We start from the raw sequence: 22744 nt of genomic DNA on the forward strand, positions 1-22744 counted from the left end.
ATCACAGACTCTCCAAGTGCCTCTATATTCCACATAGAGTCCCAGATTTACAGAAGCTGTCCCAGTTTCTGATTTGATCCCGGAATGTCCCACTTTTCCTTTGTTGTTGTTTAGTCATTCAGTCATGTCCGACTCCTCGTGATCCCATGGACCAGAGCACGCCAAGCACTCCTATCTTCCACTGCCTCCCGCAGTTTGGTCAAACTCATGCTGGTAGCTTCGAGACCACTATCCAGCCATCTCGTCCTCTGTCGTCCCCTTCTCCTTCTGCCCTCCATCTTTCCCAACATCAGGGTATTTTCCAGGGAGTCTTCTCTTCTCATGAGGTGGCCAAAGTATTGGAGCCTCAGCTTCACGATCTGTCCTTCCAGTGAGCACTCAGGGCTGATTTCCTTAAGAATGGATAGGTTTGATCTTCTTGCAGTCCATGGGACTCTCAAGAGTCTCCTCCAGCACCATAATTCAAAAGCATCAATTCTTCGGCGATCAGCCTTCTTTATGGTCCAGCTTTCACTTCCATACATCACTACTGGGAAAACCAGGATGTTCCTATTTTCATTGGAGAAATGTTGGAGGGTATGGAGTTAAGTTACCCACAAGCCAATGAGATAAGTAACTATACAACCTTTAGAAGACAACTGAAGGCAGCCATGTATAGGGAAGGTTTTTTAAAAATATATATAATGTTTTATTTTGTTTTTATATATGTTGGAAGCTGCCCAGAGTGGCTGGGGCAACCCAGTCAGATGGATGGGGGACTAATAATAATAATAATAATAATAATAATAATAATAATACTATAATAATAATAATAATAATAATAAAGAGCTGTGCCCCACCGGTATTTCATCCTAATGTTCTCCCAAACAGTGTTCCTGATCTTCTGTTAGAGCCTAATCAGGTTACACTAGTCATGTGGTTAGCAACCATAGGGGGCCCTGGGTGCCTGGGCCCCCACAAAAATTTCAGTGTGGGTGCCCAGCCAACCCAATGCATCGCATGCTATAGCAGGGTGCTCTGTTGGACCTTCCCTCTGTGGTGGGGGCGTGTGACGTCACACACTGCATGTGACGTCATGCATGCACTGGGCACCTGCAATGTGGGATGGAACCTGATGCGCCTGTTAGCAACCAGGGCAATATTCAAGGGCTATGTCCTGCCAGCAGAAAGATTTCTGCTTTTGCAACGGGACTCCCCACCCCTCCTCTTCACCCCTGGACTCCATGCACTCCCCAAATCTGCTCCAGGGGTTTAGGAGGAATCTCCAAAACATCCATCAGCAGCAGCCTTCCCTTTAACCTGCTGCCTTCCAGATGGGGCTGGATTCCAATTCGCATCACCCCTATTAGCCATGCTTCCACAACATCTGGAAGGCACTGGGTTGGGTACAGAGGTGGAGCAAAGCTTTGGGGACAGTGCAAGTCACTTCTAATACGGAATCATGCTTTCGTTCTGCAACTGGTGATAAATACAGTGGTACCTTGGGTTAAGAACTTAATTCGTTCCAGAGGTCTGATCTTAACCTGAAACTGTTCTTAACCTGAGGTACCACTTTAGCTAATGGGACCTCCCTCTGCCGCCGTGCTGTTGCCACGTGATTTCTGTTCTCATCCTGAAGCAAAGTTCTTAACCCAAGGTACTGTTTCTGGGTTAGCGGAGTCTGTAACCTGAAGCGTCTGTAACTTGAGGTACCACTGTAAACTTGAATGAGTAAAGCCTAGCCATATGCTGCAATCCAGTATCATGTTGGGTTCTCTGCACAACATGGACAGATAAGATTTATTTTGCAGGTAAAACATTTAACCTGGCATTTCTGCTTTATCATTCAGTGGTAGAAAGACTGACACACACACCCAAAACCCCTTGTATTCCAGGGCATATGCTGATTCCTCATTTTCTTAGCCTCAGCTACTGGATCTTTTTGTGAACAAATGTCTCAAATGCATGCTCCCTCACGGAATGGTCTCAGTGTCAAGATGTGCCCCCCAGTGTTTAAGGACTTCAGCTTTGTCTTATACATGAAACAGGACATAGTGGGAAGGAACGAGCTCATTGGAAACTCATGGCTTGTAGCAAGACCCATTATGTATTAACAACTACTTACTGTGTATGTACTGCAGGGTCCTTTATTCGTTCCAATTGTGGGTTTTTCACAGTGCGTTCTGAGAGATCAAAGGACTGTTGAGTAATGCAGCAGGGAATGTTGTACAAAGCGTCCTTTAGGCAGCCCGCTCCTTTGACGAAATCTGTGTTAGCTGGAGTGGTGAAAACAAAGATTTGCCATTAAAAAAAAATCAGGAATCGGGCTCCTATGCCTGGCACATGGGGCAGAGCTGTGTCTTGGCTACTGTAGTCACCCTGCAGCAGAGGTGGAGGGCACAGGAAAGCCTAGGTCAGTGGTGGCCAAACTTGGCCCTCCAGTTGTTTTGGGACTACAACACATCATCCCTAACAGGACCCGTGGTCTGGGATGATGGGAAATGTAGTCCCAAAACAGCTGGAGGGCCAAGTTTGGCCACCACTGGCCTAGGTCAATAGAGGTAGGTTTACTAGTCCAGGATCCTATTCCCACAATGGCCAGTCTGGTATTTGTGTGAAGCCCTCAAACAGGATCTGGGTACAAGAGCCCTCTCTCTTCCTGCAGTTTCCAGCAACTGGTATTCAGAGGCAAACCGCCTTCATCCATGGTAACAGAACATCACCACTGGGGTTAGTACTTTATCCTAGATTCAGTGAATAGGAAACCACTCAAGGCACAAAGGGCTGTTTGTTTATTATAGGGTGGAAGGTTGGCGGTTTGAATCCCCGCGATGGAGTGAGCTCCCATTGCTCCCAGCTTCTGCCAGCCTAGCAGTTCAAAAGCACACCAGTGCAAGTAGATAAATAGGCACTGCTGTGGCAGGAAGGTAAACAGCATTTCCATGCGCTCTGGCAGTCGTCATGGTCCTCCGTGTGCCAGAAGCAGTTCAGTCATGCTGGCCACATGACCCGCAAAGCTATCTGTGGACAAACGCCAGCTCCCTCGACCTAAAAAGCGAGATGAGTGCCGCACCCCATAGTTGCCTTTGACTGGACTTAACCATCCAGGGGTCCTTTACCTATGGGGTGGGGAACCATTCTCAGCTCAAGGGCTGAATTTCTTTGTGGGCAACCTTCCAGGGGCCAGTTTCAGCCAGAGGCATAATATGGGATACCAATGGATGTGACTGTTATCCAGCCTACATTCTGCACCCAGTCACTCTGTATGCAAACTGGGGGGAAGGTATTAAAAGGGAGGAGAAAGGGGAAGAAGATCTGGAACCCAGCACAAAAGACTCAGGGTCTAGACCCCGGAGTCTAGGCCCCATGGCCCCCCCCCCTAACTGCACCTCTGCTGCTTGGATGGCTTCACACATGATGAGTTCTCTACCTGGATGTGGGCAGAGTGTATGCGCATTAATTTATTTCGGTTCCTTGAATTAATCTCTTCCTATAGAACACATCAAAACAATATAGCAATAAAAACATCTACAACTAAAAACAATCTTCTTCTTCTTCTTCCTCCTCCTCCTCTTCCTCTTCTTCTTCTTTTTAAAGAATATAGTATGTCTCTGCTTGAGCACATGTATGCATACTGGAAAGAAATAAGCAGCAACTCCTTGAGCATTCCTGGAGTCACATCTTCTGCCCTGAGAATTTTGAGAAGTAGTTACGTTCACTCTCTGTTGAGGGAAATTCAGTTGGCAGCTCAAAATTGAGGAGCAGAATTGAGGGTTGACATTTTGATAGTGTTGGACTCTGTTTAAATCAAGCTGGTGTGGACTTCTCTGAAGGTATCATTGCATTGATGGTTCCTGAGATGAAATAATGGGTTTTAGTCCATGTTAAGATACCATCAGATGCATCTTAATTAAGATGGTGGACTGAACATTTCAAAACTGCTATTTTAACCATTGACTTCAAAGCTATATCCTTGTTTTGTTTTGTTATTTTGTTTCTTAGAATTTCCAAGCAACACTGGCTACGAGGCTGTTATTTCCCTTTGTTTCTCAATCACCTTTCTACTTACGAATGTGTCAGTGTAAAATATAGTGGGGGCTCTATGTTTCTTTCTAAGAATGGAGTTGCAGGTATTTTCTTGAAGGTTGGGGACTACTAGGTTTCCAGAGAAAGCATGATTGGCTTTCAAAGCAGCCACCTAAACACAAACACATTTTTGTGATTGAAAGGTCTGAAGCAATAGACACTTTCAAAGTCTTCATAGCTGATGAAATGTACTTTCTTAAACAGCATGCTATTTGGACTCCCTTCCCCTCTTGTTCTTCCAAAATATGAGGGTAGCATTCTTATGTTGTTCCCTAGCAACATAAATCTGAATGGATGGTGCAAAGCAATCTTTTACTGGTCGTTTCCCCTGCTTAAGTAAAATAAATACAAATAATTTTTTTGGAGTACAGTGGTACCTCGGGTTAAGTACTTAATTCGTCCTGCAGGTCTGTTCTTAACCTGAAACTGTTCTTAACCTGAAGCACCACTTTAGCTAATGGGCCTCCTGCTGCCACCGCGCCACCAGAGCCCGATTTCTGTTCTTATCCTGAAGCAAAGTTCTTAACCTGAAGCACTATTTCTGGGTTAGCGGAGTGTGTAACCTGAAGCGTATGTAACCCGAGGTACCACTGTTTCATCATTTCTTCTAAGAGAAATGCAGCACCTTGGATCTCAAATGCCTTGACTCCCAAACAAATCGGCTCCCGGACGATCGAAACCCAGAAGTGAGTGTTCCGGTTTTCAAACAATTTTTGGAATGTCCAGCATGGCATCTGCAGCTTCCGATTGGCTGCTCCTGTAGCCAATCAGAAGCCATGCCTTGGTTTCTGGATGGTTCTGGGAGTCGAACGGACTCCCGGAACGCATTTGAGAACCAAGGTTCGACTGGATCTTTAAGCTGCAGGATACGAAGGGCCCAATCCTTATCTCAAATTTCACTGGCGGAGGGATTGCAGGATTTGGTGTAAGCCTCATTGCACCAGTAGAAGAGCAAATACACAACACAAGGCAGCCATTCCACCTGTGAAGATATGCTCGTGGAACAGCTGAAAAAGGGTGGGATATGGGTGGGAGAAGGTGGGACAAGGTGGTAAAGGGAAATAGCCCCCTTTACTCCATATTCTATATATCTCTGGACAAAGTCCATGCTTCTGAAGACAACAGGATTTGACACCAACCCTGGACCTGGTGCAAATAATAGCATCCACAACTACCTTGCCCACGTAGCTAGGACACTAGTATTATTCTGCAAATCCCACATAGGGAATTCATAGCTCAGATGATAAGGAATGGCATGGGGCAGTATCTCTTTGTCCTGCTCTCATGAGCACTTAGAATTTACAAGGCGGGAATCTGGTGAGAGGAACTATGAAGAAATGGCACTTTCTGCAGAATTCTGACCTCTGTGCACCACCCTCACCCCCTGGCAACTGTCAGGAAAGGGCAAATGTCACAGCACCTTCAGGTGGGGTGGACTTGCATTTCACTGTGGACGCTGAGGACTTTTTCTTCTTTCCCCACCCACTTTTTTTCAACTTGGGGAGAAAAACAACAAAGGGCTCAACTACACAGCTTCAAATAAAACATTTTAACTGTGTTGTAAAGTGTGTTGTAAAAGTCAGGGGACGTGGGTGGCGCTGTGGGTTAAACCACAGAGCCTAGGGCTTGCCGATCAGAAGGTCGGCGGTTTGAATCCCCGCCATGGGGTGAGCTCCCGTTGCTCGGTCCCTGCTCCTGCCAACCTAGCAGTTCAAAAGCATGTCAAAGTGCAAGTAGATAAATAGTACCGCTCTGGCGGGAAGGTAAATGGTGTTTCTGTGTGCTGCTTTGGTTCGCCAGAAGCGACTTAGTCATTCTGGCCACATGACCCGGAAGCTGTACACCAGCTCCCTCGGCCAATAAAGCGAGATGAGCGCCGCAACCCCAGAGTTGGCCACGACTGGACCTAATGGTCAGGGGTCCCTTTACCTTTACCTAAAGTGCAATATGCAGATGTGACACTAGATGGCGATTGTGAGCTATGTCAAATGCAATGTATTTTTCCCCAAAACATTTTTTTAAAAAACAATAAAGTATTTTCACAATATTTTTTAATGTGAGTCTAGATCCCACCTAAGCCGTCACTCTAAATTGCAGCTTGTCTATCAACAGCGGCCTGCCTGTCGTTCCCTAAGAAAATGTGGTCCGGAATGACCCATGGGAGTGGCACTGCATGATTCCCGGGGCATTCTTGAGAGAAAAGGATTGCCCTGTGCCAACCTCACCCATCCAGCTCTGAAAGTGCAAAAAGGGGTTGGGTGGGTGGATCTTGGCTAAATACAGTGGTACCTCGGGTTAAGAACTTAATTCATTCTGGAGGTCCGTTCTTAACCTGAAACTGTTCTTAACCTGAGGTACCACTTTAGCTAATGGGGCCTCCCGCTGTCACCGCACAATTTCTGTTCTCATCCTGAAGTAAAGTTCTTAACCCAAGGTATTATTTCTGGGTTAGCGGAGTCTGTAACCTGAAGCGTCTGTAACCTGAAGCGTCTGTAACCCGAGGTACCACTGTACTTGGGTCTACCACTAGTTTGCACAAACAAAACAACTTTGAGGAGAGCAATGAGCAATGGGAGAAGTGGTGAGCAGAATGGAGCTTAACCCTTCCCCTATGCATAGGCAACCCCTGTACCCTGGACAGACTTTTTCCTTCCTTCCTTCCTTGCTTTATCACTCATAGCCGAGTAAGATTGTCTTCCATGAACACAGTCTCAACCGTGAGTCCATAAGTGACTGTGGAGGCCAATTCTGGATCCACATGTCCTTCCACACGGGGGACATAGGTTTCCGGGCAGGAGTTGATCACGGTAAGGGTTTGCCAAGGGTGCCTTCCTCTTAGTGCATTTCTCCCTTTTGTCCTGAGTTTGAGTGTCTTCAAAGCCCATGACACCTTTGGTCAAGGCTGTTCTCCAATTGGAGCGCTCGCAGGCCAGTGTTTCCCACTTGTCGTGTTTATACTACATTTTTTAAGATTTGCTGTGAGAGAGTCTTTAAACCTCTTTTTAAACCTCTGGACAGACACATATCAGAACTCTAACATGGGTCAGGAACCCCAAGAGGAAGTAGCTGGAGAGTTTTAGGGAAAATCTGTGAGCAGAGGAACAATTAAATATGGCCTCTCACTCACCGACCTACCTTGCACCATTGCAAACTGCTCCCTCTTGAAGGTGCTTTGCTGTGGTGAAGCACCTTCCCTACTATTATTACAGGTGATTGGCGAGGTAGCTTGGTCCTTGGGCTGTAATACTGAAGCTATTGCCCAATTTCACCAGTGTAAGCGAAAGTTGGGATTCCACCGATCCAACAGTATATTCCATTTCCAGGAAATGTTTTGCAGTCTTGCAAAGCTACAGAAACCAGGCTGATCCCAATGGTTGGCAAAGTACTGCTTGTATTGATTTATCAGACAAGGTAAGGCTATGTAAGTCATCCGCTGAAAATATACGTATCGGCGTTCTTCTTGAAGGAACAACAAAGGTGTTTTGGATACCTCACTGTAAATCCTTTATCACAGAGCCTACAGACATTGATCCTGAAAGACGTTCCTGATGCCAGTCTATACAGCAGATACACACATTCTTTCCTTTGTCAAAGGATGGATGAATAAATCATTACTAAAGGGATGCCTTTTCCTAATCTCTGCTGAAATCACAAATGTTTTTAAAGAGGATTGTGGTTACAATGAGATGGAATTTGTGATTGCACTCTGATTATTTTCAGGGTTGTAATTAATTTTTTTAAAATGCACTTTCTAATAAGTCATTGTGAATTTGTGTAGTCTAAAATTACTTACAAGGAAGTAAATCCTCTTTGGAAACAGTAGAACTTGCATAAACATGAATATGTATAGGATTATGCGGTACAAGCCCTTGTCTTCTTAAAAGCTGGCGTCACCATCATAATATCACATAGGATTAATATTCTATCTATTTTTATTTTATTGATATGCTTTTTGAGTGACCCTCACAACCTACAAGTTAATGATCTATAAACTATATGATAAAACTGCAAAGACAACCTACAAAGAAAACTTTTTGAAATGAGGTTTCTCCTTCTCAAGATGTTGTCCTCTGGTGGTGGATGGGGGAGACCACACCAGGAGCAAGATGGTGGACCATTAAAAAAAAAATCTGTATAGCTCCAGCCTCAGTGATTCATCTGCAACATGAGGATAAAGCTGACATCATCATCATCATCACCAATTATTTCTACCCTGCCCATTTGGCTGGGTTTCCCCAGCCACTCTGGGCGGCTTCCAACAAAAGATTAAAAATACATTAAAACAGTCATGAAAAGCTTCCCTAAACAGAGCTGCCTTCAGGTGTCTTCTAAAAGTCAGACAGTTGTCCCTTGACATCTGATGGGAGGGCGTTCCACAGGGCAGGCGCCACTACTGAGAAGGCCCTCTGCCTGATTCCCTGTAACCTCACTTCTCGCAGGGAGGGAACCGCCAGAAGGCCCTCGGCGCTGGACCTCAGTGTCCGGGCTGAACAATGGGGGTGGAGATGCTCCTTCAGGTATACCGGACGGAGGCTGTTTAGGGCTTGGAAGGTCAGCACCAACACTTTCAATTTTGCTCGGAAACGTACTGGGAGCCAATGTAGGTCTTTCAAGACCAGTGTTTAGTGGTCTCGACTAGCCTCAGTGCAAGGATTCTTGTAAAAATTGTTGAGAAAATAGAAGTGAAGTTCTCCGAACACTCTTAAGTGCTGCATAAATGCTAAGTTCCTGTTACTAAAATAGGGACTATCCATATGAAAATCCTGAAGATGATCATTTCTAATATTTTTCTCCATACAGTGGTACCTTGGTTATTAAACAGCTTAGCCGCCGAACAAATCAGCTCCTGAAAGCTGCAAACCTGGAAGTAAGTGTTCCGGTTTGCAAACTTTTTTTGGAAGCTGAACGTCTGACACGGCTTTTGTGGTTTCTGATTGAGTGCAGGAAGCTCCTTCAGCCAATTGGAAGCCGTGCCTTGTTTTTCAAACGGTTTCGGGAGTCGAACGGACTCCTGGAATGGATTAAGTTCGAGAACCAAGGTACGACTGTATAGTAAAAATGTATGAATGCCCCTTCACAGCCTCCATTGGATGATTTGTAGTGCCACATCACAATCCTGGATTTGCATGAAGCCACAGAAGGGTAGGAGAGCAAAAAATGAAGGCAGATTGCACAACAGCAGTGGGCATGGTGTGGGACTGAGGAGGGGGAAAGTGGTGGCTTGAAACAACAGCAGAAGCTTGAGTAAAACAGAGATGAAGGAAACTGAGAGGGAAATGGCAGCTTTAAACAATGGCAGAGGAATATTTAAGCACTTTGAATTTGGAGTCTGGCTATATTTGGAGACAGACAGGTTAGCCATCCCTCTCTTAGAAAATAGGGGTGGTATACAAGTATACAGGGCTGTCCTTTCTTTATCCATGAAATCCTCAATGGTGTGCATTTTTTACTCTGGCCTTTTCATACAACAACTTGTACATCAATTCACTACACGCTGGCTGACATCCAGCACAGAATTAAACATGATTCCCTTTGAAAATAGAGTTTAAGTGTGCTTTCCCTCTGTATTGGAGATGCGACCTTTGTATTTTCCTGAACAGAGCGCTTAATATTGTTCATCCACGGCACTATTTTTTACCCTTTTGTTTGAAATCCCATTGTCTATTCTCCTGGGAATTCATTTGCATTACAAATCGCAATTTTATTTCTGCAAACGGTTGGCAGATAATAATTACTGTTTGAACTGTCAGCTACAATATGCCCAAACTGTTGCTATATCCACGCGCTAAATGACTTTGCTGTCCACGAAAGAAAATTAATTATACTTTGTTGCTGAACAACTTTGAGTGAATTGAGATAGGTGGAGCCAAATGAAAGCGAAGGAGCTGATAATTCATTGAAATGAGTTGTTTCTCTCTCCCCTCCCCTCCCCTCCCCCATCACTTGCTAAGTCAAGTGCGGCAAATTATTGCCTTATTTCTTTGCTCAAAACGTATTCATTTTCTCAATAGCAAATGTTTGCCTTTTAGTATTTCCTATGACCAAGGCTGAAGTCAAGAATACTATTTTGGGTATATAAAATGAGTTAAACTGATCTTTTGTTAACAGCCTACAATTTAGTCTTTTGTTTCAACCAATTGTGCCTAACTGCTAATCTAGGAATCCTCAGTTTGGGTACCATTTAAAGCTCTTACAGATGTTTCAGAAATGACATTATGTTGTGCTTTATTATGTGACTTTATCAAAGCACTGGAACAGGGCCTGTTGCAAGGATGGGCCTTACCTCCTGCCACAGACTCATCTGATTGCCCCAGAAATGTACAGGCAACTCCCCACTTGAGTGCAATTTACCACCACGCACATGCATGGCAACAGGAACCTGGAAGTGGCAGGAGAGAGCTGGGAAGTCCTTGGTGGCTCAGGGGGAAACCCTCCTCAGAACCTGAAGAGGCATCCTTTTTGGGTTCTGGGGTGGGTCTCCTCATGAGCCAGAGGCACAGCGGGGCTTTGTTGAGGTTGCTCGGCCTTCTCGCCTAACAGTTGATTTGTGGGGTAGCGCAGCAGCAGCAGCAGCAAATTTCCTGTGCACATAGGAGCCAATAAAATATTTGAGGGGGCCTCCCCCCTCAAGTTGATAGGCATTGCCATTCAAATAGTATGTGTGTGCCCATTATGTGATCAATTATGCAGGGCAGGATTTTCCTGGATCCCCCCAATATTTTATTCAAGGTGGCAACCCTGCCCACACATCAGCTGTTAGGTGGGGAGGCTGAGCAGTCAAACCCCAGCATAAGTGGGGTGTCGTCTGTATCTGATTTCCCACAATTGCTTTCTACCTATGTTGCTCTTCAAGGCCTCCCAAAGCAGTAACAGGCTGACCTAACAGGCCTCTTAGTGAAGATGACCAAGGGCCCCTACACAATCAGTGATCAAGACTGAATACCACCCTACTTTGATAAATGAAATCTTGGTTCCTGCCTGGCCATCTCTCTGTTATTTTCAAGCTAAATCGAACATGGTCAGATCTCAGTTATTTGTCTAGAACTTCAGGAGTCCTACATAGAGAGATTCACAGTGGACTTTGAAAGACAGTGTCTGATGCATGCACCCTCTTGCTTGCAGTCCTCAGAGTTAGCAAGTCCTACCTTACCCTCACTGCAGCAGCAATAGGAATTTGCAAGCAGGTGAAGACCAACTGTGCCATGAAACAGTCTTGTATTGGGGTTTCGGAGGGGGGGTGGCAAGAGAAGAGAAGAGAAGAGAAGTGACCAAGGCAAGATTACTCACATGCTATCCATGATAATGATAAGGTAAAGGTAGAGGGACCCCTGACCATTAGGTCCTCTCGTGGCCGACTCTGGGGTTGCGGCGCTCATCTCGCTTTATTGGCTGAGGGATCAGGCGTACAGCTTCCAGGTCATGTGGGCAGCATGACTAAGCCGCTTCTGGCGAACCAGAGCAGCGCACGGAAACGCCGTTTACCTTCCCGCTGGAGCGGTACCTATTTATCTACTTGCACTTTGACGTGCTTTTGAACTGCTAGGTTGGCAGGAGCAGGGACCGAGCAACGGGAGCTCACCCCGTCGCGGGGATTCGAACCGCTGAGCTTCTGATCGGCAAGTCCTAGGCTATGTGGTTTAACCCACAGCGCCACCCACGTCCCTATGATAATGATACCATGCACTTAATTTATGTAGCAAAAATATGCTGCAGGAGCGGGGTGGAGAGGCAACTTAGTATGAGCTGCAACTGTAGTTTCAATTGATTAAATTAACCATTTAATAAAGCTTTCAGTTCTTGTTACCAGTTACAAGGGTAAGGGTAAAGTTGTCAAGTTATTTTATTCTCTAGGGCTTTTGCACATCGTGTAGTGAAGTTCTTCAATAACACCACCAACCTCTGTTGTTTGGCTGAGGCCTCCATTTATGTGTGGCATGACCTAGCATGGTCCTAGGTGGATAGTGTCATTCTGTTGTTTAGTCACTGGGTGGCGCTGGACTTGGTTATCGTTTGGAGATTCCTGTTACTGTTCTGCTCTCATTTAAGAGAGAGATTGAAGTCTTTGTCTAGCTTCCTGGCTGGTGCATCCTCTGAGGTTTGTCTGGATGTTGGCAATTTCCATACTAGAAATAACTAGATATTGTCTCAACCAATGTGGCTGCTACTTAGAGCAACAGCCCTGTGTTTCCTTTCCTCATTCTAGCAAAAGAGAATGTGTGCTATGATGCAGCTGAGCTCAGTTTCTCCTTCACACTTCATTAGCTTTTACTACAGAGGTGAGGAAACTAAGAGTGTGGTGGTATCATATGATGCAGCTTATTTTAGTACAATGGTTCAAGGAAACTGTGGCACTCAAGAAATTGATTGAGTTGAGTCCACTCCCCTCATTCCCAGTCGGCATGGCCAGTGGTCAGGGATTATGGGAGTTATAGTCTAACAACATCTGAAAGGCCACAGGATCCCTACCCCAATTATAATAGATATCGTTGCAGACTAGGGACTGCAGCTCCTGCTTGCTATGTTACCTATTGGCAGCCACAGGAACTCCAGTCTGACAACAGCCTTACGTTTTAATGTATATAGGAAGAAATGCATTGGCAGCCATTCAACCCTTTTCATTCTAGCCATTCATCCCTAATATTGCCCTCTGCAATTATTATTTTTAAAACAATGGCTTTGCTCTATTTAGTGAACTGTATGCATTTCCCCGAGTTTTTGAGTTCTAGCATGATCTCAGTTTTGGTTGCTGTTGTTTTAGTTCTGTGTTCATACTTTGTTTCTCTTTTTATTCCTTCTGTCAAAGAGCACCCCATAATGGTGTCCAAAGAGCAGCTTCCTGTGATCATTTTATAAGGATGTTATAAAACTAAGAGTTACATTTATGACCCCATTTTCATCTTCTGGCATCTGTCTTGAAATAGCTGCCTATGAGGATCTCACCCCCTCCCTTCTAGCACGACTTTGATAAAGACGATATAGACTGCTTGACCCACACAATTCAAAGCCGCGAGGGCTATTCGCTACAGTCCTGCAATTCTCCCGATTGTTTCCAAAGGCTTTTGTCTAAAGTGAGCTCCAAAGCCAGGCCCAATATTCGTAGCAGATTCATTATGTGGCTCCTGATGTGTGCTTCTTTTAGTAGTTTTAAATTTCAGTTTGCAGTAAGAGGAGCAGGGGCAAGGCCTATAAAATTGTATCTTTCTTGCCTTCATTTTCCCATGCCACATGATGCTTTTATTAAGATGATATAGTATTTTTATTTGCCTTGAAATCTTAGTTTCATGATGTTAATTTGGTTCAGATGGTGGCACCAGACACATGAAGCTTTGAGAACTTTGATAGTCTACAGGACTATTGGAATTCTTTAATGCCAAAACAGAGAGCTTTTTTAAAAAAACAAAACAAAAACCCCACAGGTAGTAATATCTATTATTGGTTTTGTGCTTAAGTTACATGTAAAAGTCCACAGCAAGACTGGCAGGAACAAAGAAGGCCTACAAAGATGTGTTATCGGTTGCAACTCTCCTCTTGTATGGCTTATTTTAGGGATCTGTGAAAGCGCCACAAGATCTCATCGCTGTGATTCAGCAAATACTAAAAGCTCAGCAGAGATCCATGTTTCATTCTTAGTGCTACTCTGCAGGCATAGTAACCCTGACGACAATTTTAATTCCATGCTGAAGGGACTTGCATGTGCATCCTTCACTGGGTCCAATTCATGAAATTTGTCTCCCTCAAAGAAAAGGAGGTCACCTCAGATGTACCCAAACTTTGGGGGCTAATGGGCACATTTGGGAAATGGCAGCCGTGGGTGTGCAGCACAGTGGTTCGCACAGATAGATGAGCAGAAAAAGGGACAAAACCACAACATGGTGTGGGCATACTCCTGTCAAGAGCCCCTCTGATAGGCGAAAAGGCACCTACACCAGCCTCTGCCACATTTGCTCACAGAGAGGCGTCTTTGCACCACTCCCCTGCTCATAATGGGCTGGAGGGTGTCTAGTCCTGTCATCCAATGGGCATGTTGAAGGGGCGTGTTTAATATAGGAGAAGCTGAGCCAGTGTAAACAGGAAGTGAGCAGGAAGTGCAGTCATCAAACCCACTGTGGGAGGGGATATTTGGCCGAGACCTTTGATGGACAAAGTCAGAGGTTATTCAGGAGTGGAAAGCAGGAGGTCAACACCCCAAGCAGCTGTTTGCCGCTATTTTAACATACTGCTGTGCTCCAGCACAAATTTCCAAGTATAAATGAAGCCTAACTAATTCATACGTCATCACTGGTTGGGGGAGTGGAAGTGGGAAGCACTGGGAAAGACATATAAAGAGAAGCCCGTTCCAGTTTTTAATGGAACAAGTGACGAGGCTTTAAATAATGGTTTGTTATCCCAATACAACAACAACAACAACTTATTATTTATACCCCGCCCATCTGGCTGGGTTTCCACAGCCACTCTGGGCAGCTTCCAACCGAATATTAAAAATATAATACAGCATCAAACATTAAAAACTTCCCTAAACAGGGCCGCCTTCAGATGTCTTTTAAAAGTCAGATAGTTGCTTATTGCCTTGACATCTGCTGGGAGGGCGTTCCACAGGGCAGGTGCCACCACCAAGAAGGCCCTCTGCCTAGTTCCCTGCAACCTCACTTCTCGCAGCGAGGGAACCACCAGAAGGTCCTCGGTGCTGGACCTCAGTGTCCGGGCTGAATGATGGGGGTGGAGACACTCCTTCAGGTATACAGAACTGAGGCCATTTAGGACTTTAAAGGTCAGCACCAACACTTTGAATTGTGCTCGGAAATGTACTGGGAGCCAATGCAGATCTGTCAGGACCAGTCTTGTATGGTCTTGGTGGCCACTGCCAGTCACCAGTCTGGCTGCTGCATTCTGGATTAGTTGTAGTTTCCAGGTCAGCCCCACTTAGAACACATTGCAGTAGTCCAAGTGGGAGATAACTAAAGCATGCACCGCTCTGGCAAAACAGTCTGCGGGCAGGTAGGGTCTCAGCCTGCATACCAGATGGAGCTGGTAGACAGCTGCCCTGGCCACAGAATTGACCTGTGCCTCCATGGACAGTTGTGAGTCCAAAATGACTCTCAGGCAGCACACCTGCTCCTTCAGAGGCACAGTTACCCGATTCAGGACCAGGGAGTCCTCCACACCAGCCTGCCCCCTGTCCCCCAAGAACTGTACTTCTGTCTTGTCAGGATTCAACCTCAATCTGTTAGCTGTCGTCCATCCTCCAACCGCCTCCAGACACTCACACAATATGGATCTTTGGCACTTCTTCCAATTCAGCCAGTTATGTGAGAGCAGCTCAGCAAGGTGGATTTATTTTGTTTGCTAATGGTCGGTCATGGACATTCTCTGACTTTTTGCTGTATATTAGGAGGAGCCTAGGTCAAGCCACTTCATGCCATTTAATGATTTTATACAGCATCGAGTCTCAGAGAGATTATGCTTTCCTTGTATTTCAAAGAAAATTAAAAGTGTTTGGTGATTTGAGAGAAACCATACTTCTATTGTTCCCCTGGTATGCCTTGTCTGTGGGGTTTGTATGTCGTGTTTTTCTTTTGGGGTTGGGAGAAGGATATGATTAGATTATTTGAAGGTCCTCTGGATTAGGGAACAAACAACGTAAACTTGAAAGCTTCAGCAACTGTGGTTCACTAGAAGTGTTTTGTGGTGGTTGCATTAAATCCATTGTGAAGTTAGGAAATGAGCTGTTTTTGATCTCATTTATTGGATAATATAAAATCTCCAGTAAATTGGGCCGGGCCCACTGTTGGTGTAAATAAGAGACTCTCAGTTTAAACCAGTATAAACTGTGTGAATAATACAGGTTGAAGATATTGCGATAATCCGCGACCAGGGAGAAGAGTTGGTGGAAGAAGATTGGAAGAAATTTAAAGACTATTTACAGAAATATTGCAAAATTAATGAATGTTAGAATGATGTTGGATTGAAGTTAAGTGGTTTCTAGCTGTACAGGTACAAAAGAATATGGAAAAATTGGTTTTTAATATGTAAAAATTTAAAGTTATAATATATCAATCTTAAAGATTAGGATTAAAAAGGAGGGAAAGGAATTGTTGGATTAACAAATTTAATTGGAATACAAAAGAGGGAGGTATGAGGAGGTCCGGGAAACAAGTAAACGTAAAAGAAGTGAGGAAAAGATGGAATTGTTTTTAACTGTTTTTTCTTTTTTTTCTACTTTGTATTTTTCTTTTTTATTGTTAATTCTTTTTTTACTAATGTGATTTTTTTTCCTTTGAAACTTTAATAAATATTATTTTTTTTAAAAAGAAGATATTGAATTGTATGGGGTGGTAAAGGAGCTCAGCACAATGGGATCTCTCTTTTTCAAGAGGTTCCATTGAAATAGCTCAGACCCTCCAAGTGTCCCTATTTTCCAGGGACAGTTCCAGATTTACAGAAGCCATCCCGTTTTCTGGTTTGATCCCAGAATGTCCTGCTTTTCCTTAGGACATCCCTATTTCCATTGGAGAAATATTAAAGGGTACGGTAAGGTACCCGGACCATTAGGTCCAGTCGCGGACGACTCTGGGGTTGTGGTGCTCATCTTGCTTTACTGGCCAAGGGAGCCGGCGTACACCTTCCGGGTCTTGTGGCCAGCATGACTGAGCCGCTTCTGGTGAACCAGAGCAGTGCATGGAAACACCGTTTACCTTCCCACTGGAGCGGTACCTATTTATCTACTTGCACTTTGACGTGCTTTCAAACTGCTAGGTTGTCAGGAGCAGGGACCGAGCAACGGGAGCTCACCCCATCGCGGGGATTCGAACTGCCGACCTTCTGATCGGCAAGTCCTAGGCTCTGTGGCTTAACCCACAGTGCCACCTGCGTCCCTTTTAGAGGGTACGGTAGGATGTCCCTATTTTCCACACAGAAATGTTGGAGGGTATGGAGTTATGCGACCCCTGAACCAAGGAGATAAGTAACTCTACAACCTTTAGAAGACACCTGAAGGCAGCCCTGTATAGTTTTATTATGTTTTACATGTGTTGGAAGCCACCCAGAGATGTCCCTATTTTCATCGGATAAATATTGGAGGGCATGATAGCTCAATCGAGATCGTGCAGATGATGCCTGAAGGGAAGATGGAGAGGGGTGTGTGATCATGGATGGAAACTATTCTACTGTACAAAGGTCAAATCCACATTCATTGCTCTGCTCTTTCTTGTCTGTGGTCCTGCCCACCACTGCCCTGTGGCCTCCAAAAGGTTGCCCAGAAGGTAATATGCTCCCCAGTATGCAAACGGATTCCCAGTTCCGACATAAAACCAGTCTAGATGGTGCATTGGTTTAAACCTTGCTCTACGCTCTACTGTTGCAGTTCAGAAATTAGAGCTTGTACAATCTAGAGAGTCATTGCTAAGCCCTTGAAAGACTTGGGACACAGGCTTCTGACATCACTTTCAGGATCTGTGCTGCTAAGAGTGACCAGGTGTGTTGCTTTATAGAAGGTGGCCTTTGAATTGAAGGGCTGTCTGGCCCAAATGTGGATTAAAGATGAATAGCCATGAGAAGAGAGATGGCCTTGAAGCTGGATCGATTTAACAGGTACATATGTTACCTGGTCAGTGTGAGAAATGTATTTCTGTTTAAATATAGCAATTACTAGGGACGCGGGGGGCGCTGTGGGTTAAACCACAGAACCTAGAACTTGCCGATCAGAAGGTCAGTGGTTCGAATCCCCGCGATGGAATGAGCTCCCGTTGCTCGGTCCCTGCTCCTGCCAACCTAGCAGTTCGAAAGCACGTCACAGGGCAAGTAGATAAATAGGTACCACTCCGGCGGGAAGGTAAACGATGTTTCCGTGCGCTGCTCTGGTTTGCCAGAAGCAGCTTAGTCATGCTGGCTACATGACCCAGAAGCTGTATGCTTGCTCCCTCGGCCAATAAAGCGAGATGAGTGCCGCAACCCCAGAGTCGGCCACAACTGGGCCTAATGATCAGGGGTCCCTTTACCTTTATTTTACCAATACATTAGCAGTTATAGATGTAAATTTATAGGTGTACATTTTATGCAAATCTGTGTACCCCTTTGTCCTTTGGGGGGGGTGTAAGTAGCCTTTTACTGCTATGCAAAATGTCTGGATCAAGCCCCACCTCCCAAATCATTGCTGCATTCAAACTACGGGAGCTTAAAAGGTCCAAAAAGCACAGGACCCCTTGGCATATGTAACACCAACCTTTCCATGGGACTCTGGATAGCCCAGTTGGTTAGAGTGCAGTGCTGATAACGCCAAGGTTGCAGGTTCAATCCCCAGATGAACCAACTGCATATTCCTGCATTCGAGGAGTTTGGACTGGAATGACCCCCGGGGTTCCTTTCTAGCCCTTCCGTTCTTTGATTCTATGTCTCTTCTCTACCAAGGAATCCCAGAATGTCCAAAATGGAAGAGGGCCCCATGAGGACAAACCCATCATCCCCTTGCAGAGGACCATCAGTGCCGGATTTACGTATATGCTAAACAAGCTATAGCTTAGGGCCCCACTCTCTTGGGGCCCCCAAGGGGAAAAACTGGATGTACATTTCCAAAATATAAGATAAAAAACAAATAAAATAAAACTTACATACAGCAACAGTGTTTTGTAGGCTCCTATGATTTAAGTAATGGGCCCTGCCTGCTAGCCTGCTCCCTAAAATATCACTGGTTTGCTCATTTCTATATATAGGGTGCCATATATAGGGTGCATGGCCTCATCAAACCTAAATCCAGCCCTGAGGACCATTGACAGTGATAGGAATGGTTTTCCACTCTTTTTAAAAAAAATGGTTTTTAAACAAATACAATAACCATTAAACATTTATCCAGCAGTTAGTGGTGTTAGTTTTACCCATTGTCTCTAGATAGTCACTTGCACATTCAGCATTCAAAAATTTACTTACTGATCTCACCTAATCTCAGAACAGAGCAGGAAACTATTGGGATATGTTTTTTGAGTTCCAAAGGCCCTGATTATGCTATTTCTTTGGCTTTCTAAAAATAGATTTTATGTGTTACTTGCAGGGTATTGTATGGCCTCAAAAGTAAAACCTGGAAGTCTGAAATTTGCATGAGCGCCAGTAGTGGGGCTTCTCTAGAGTAAGTAAGTCACTGACTCCAACCAGTGCTTGTAACTGCCTGAACATTCCTCTGTTTTCACTGAAATTGCTGCATTGGCCATGGGACAATTTGCTGGAACAAACCTTAGATCTTTTATGGAAGGCTAATTTTCCCCAGACAATATCATGTAGCAGACAGTTCACACAGGCAGGCAACGCTGAGCTGTAAAATAAATGGACTCTGGCGAGAAAGTTACCTTTCCCTCTAAAATTGTCTTGGTATATCTTAAGATAGAGTCTAATTATAGAGATTGGCATATATGGCATGCAAATGAAATCCTATATTAGACTTGAAAGAGGGTGGTCTCCTCCCCCCAGCGCGGCCTTTAACTGGGGGTTTAATGTATGTACAATATACAAACATTTTTGACAGACTATTAACACCTATGATCTTGTAAATATTTGCAATTTTCTAGATCATAAATATTGCTGCATAAGCAGTTCTTTCAGGACATCATTTATACTCCATTAAAGGTTAATTTACAAGTTAGTGCCTTATAGAAAGAAGATATGTGTACTTTTATGTTAATGTGCTGTAAAGGGAGACTAGTGTCTCCAGAAGCAATTTGTAATTCTCCAGCGGCTATTCCCTGTGGCACCACTCAGAGCTCCATGCGAATTCTTTTCATCGGTTCATGTTTATGGCGAGCTTAATCTTCTGTTTTGGAGAAGGAGGGTGGGAGGAGGGAGGAGGAGAGAGAGTGGAGGAAGAAGAAGAAGAAGAAGAAGAAGAAGAAGAAGAAGAAGAAGAAGAAGGGAGAGGGAAAGATCTTAGGTATTCAGGCTGCATTTGAAAGCATCTCTGTGTTTGTTTAAACAGTCTCACATAACACAGAGACTCATTCGTCACAGGGCTCGGATACCTGCTTCTGAACCTTGACACTACTTGCAACCAGGAGGCTGGGTTGCTGCTGGGCTCCAGGCGTCCTGATGTCATGGGGAGGGGGGAGGTGAGATGGTGACTGAGCAAGGACTAACTTTCAAAGGTGAAAGGCTCCGTTTTAAAAGCAGGCAAGATGTACCTTCCAGCAATTGCAATGCACTCTAGTGCAACCTGTAAACAGTTGCCTAGAATTCAGAAGAACGTGCGTTTTCTTTTGTGACTTTCTAATCTTTGCCATTTCATTGCATAAAAAAACAACACAATGCAGACAAAGAAGTAGCTACATATGCTCCTTTTTGTCATATGAACTGAAACGTATATAATAATCTGAATGTAACAAATTTCAAGACGACTGCCTTCTTTTTCTTTGGCAATCACTCGTAGCTGAGTAAAGATTGTCCTCCATGAACACAGTCTTAACAGTGAGTCCATAAGTGACAGTGGAGGCCAATTCTGGATCCACGCGTCCTTCCACAGTGAGGATATAGTTTTCCAGGCAGGAGTTGATCATAGTGAGGATTTGCCAAGCATGCCTTCCTCGTAACACGTTTCTCCATTTCATCCTAAGTTTGAGTGTCTTCAAAGCCCATGACACCTTTGGTAAAGGCAGTCCTCCAACTGTAGCGATTGCAGGCCAGTGTTTCCCAGTTGTCGGTGTTTATACTACATTTTTAAAGATTTGCCTTGACAGAGTCTTTGAACCACTTTTGTTGACCACCAGCATTACGCTTCCCATTTTTAACTTCAGAATAGAATATAGTTGCTTTGGAAGACGATAATCAGGCATCCACGCAACATGACCAGTCCAACAAAGTTGATGTTGAAGAATCATTGCTTCGACACTGACATTAGTTCGCCTGTCTTCCCAAGTGATGTGTAAACTAACTGCATTGGGGCAATAATTCCCAACTATAGTTTGCTATCCATGTTCATTAAAATGAATAAAAAAGCAATGCAGACATATTTCATCACACCCACAGCAACTTCCATGACTAAAATAAGAACTCATCACGGGGGAGGTCTTCAGACCAGTAGCCCTTTTGTTGCTAAACCCAATGCATGGGGTTGTTTTGCTATGAGGATGAAATAACCATTTTGAGCTCCTTAGATGAATGGTAGGATATCAACGGGGTGAATGATGAGGATACAGATACACATCTTATTGTCATAGTGGTGGGTAGTGAATCAGTCCTGTGCTTTGGGACAGAAATATGTCTCTTCACAAATACTATCAAAATGTGCAAGAAGATTTAAATGTAGCAATAAATAATATTATTAATTTTATTATCTGTAACCCACCCATCTGACTGGGTCACCACTCTGGGCGGCTTCCATCATACATAAAAAATAACAACAAAAAAACCATTCCCTATACAGGGCTGCCTTCAGATATCTTTTATAAGTTGAATAGTTACTTATCTCCTTGACATCTGATGGGAGAGCATTCCACAGGGCGGGTGCCACTACCAAGAATGGCCTCTGCCTGGTTCTGTATAACTTCACTTCTCACAGTGAGGGAACCCCCAGAAGGCTCTCAGTCCTGGATCTGAGTGTCCAGGCTAAATGACAGGGTGGAACACTCCTTCAGATATACAGTGGTACCTCTGGATGCGAATGGGGTCCGTTCCGAAGCCCCGTTCACACCCTGAAGCAAACACACCCTGCGTCTGTGCGAGCGTGGGTTGCGATTCGCCGCTTCTGCGCATGCGTGTGATGTCATTTTGAGCGTCTGCGCATGCGCGAGCGCGAAACCCGGAAGTAATGCATTCCGTTACTTTTGGGTCACCGCGGAGCACAACCTGAAAACGCTCAACCTGAAGCAACTTAACCCGAGGTATGACTGTAGAGGCCTGAATCTGTTTAGGGCTTTAAAGGTCAGCACCAACATTTTGAATTGTGCTTGGAAAGCGCTTCAACACATGAAAATATACACTTTTAATAGCCACCGGGGGCAGGGGAACCACGTGGCGGTGTCTTCAGAACGCAAGGAGACACATTAAACGCCATGCACCAAATGCCATCAATCCCCCTGTAGTTACTTCTCTTGATGGACAAGTTATTGCTTTCTTGTTCCTCAGCCCCAGCTGCTCTCTTCGATGACTCATCAGCAGCGTCGTAAGCAGGGACCGATGCATTTGCACGCTGTGACGCCATGGATTTAGCAGGAAATGAACTGGGAATAGCTCTCAAACAGAGAGCATTTGCCCCTTCAGCGTGATAAATATCATGATATAATATGAACGGGTTGGAGTAAAAGGTACACACTTAACACACCAATTTACCGGGAACATTTAGGGGACTAGACTAGTCCCCCTAGTCCACGGATCACATGTGCCTGTGCTGCAAGAAAAAGTGTTCTTTCAGACAGAGGACTCTTCTGTGACAGCTCTTCAAATAGGCCTCTGAAAAGCAGGACACAGGGTGACCCTAACTTTTGAAGTTAATCCTTTCCTAGTCCTGTCTGCAAAATCTCTCCAAGACTACCCTCACGTTAGAACTGTTACAACTCTGTAATGACGATGGTTGGAAGCTTACAAGGAAAATGAAATACGCTTAACAACCCTCCACACACAATACACTGGATTCTTAACAGCCTCCCCAGCCTGTGAATTAGCACCCACCTCCATCTCCACCTTTCTGTATCACAATTGCATGAGGAGA

The 22744-nt window shown here is 44.6% G+C and overlaps 1 protein-coding gene across 3 annotated transcripts in view; it reads left to right on the forward strand.

Moving 5' to 3' along the window:
- The window catches only part of ANKFN1 (ankyrin repeat and fibronectin type III domain containing 1), a 217990-nt gene that overhangs the window by 36309 nt on the left and 158937 nt on the right, over positions 1 to 22744 (forward strand). Inside the window, exon 2 of one of the 3 annotated variants that reach the window (XM_080994439.1) lies at positions 19106 to 19180. The exons of the other annotated variants lie outside the window; for them this stretch is intronic. The gene's annotated coding sequence lies outside the window, so the exon portion shown is untranslated. The remainder of the gene's footprint in view (positions 1 to 19105; positions 19181 to 22744) is intronic. 3 annotated transcript variants of the gene reach the window in all.

The sequence above is a fragment of the Podarcis pityusensis genome, assembly GCF_964106645.2.
Source record: "Podarcis pityusensis genome assembly, chromosome: 2".
NCBI lineage: Eukaryota > Metazoa > Chordata > Lepidosauria > Squamata > Lacertidae > Podarcis > Podarcis pityusensis.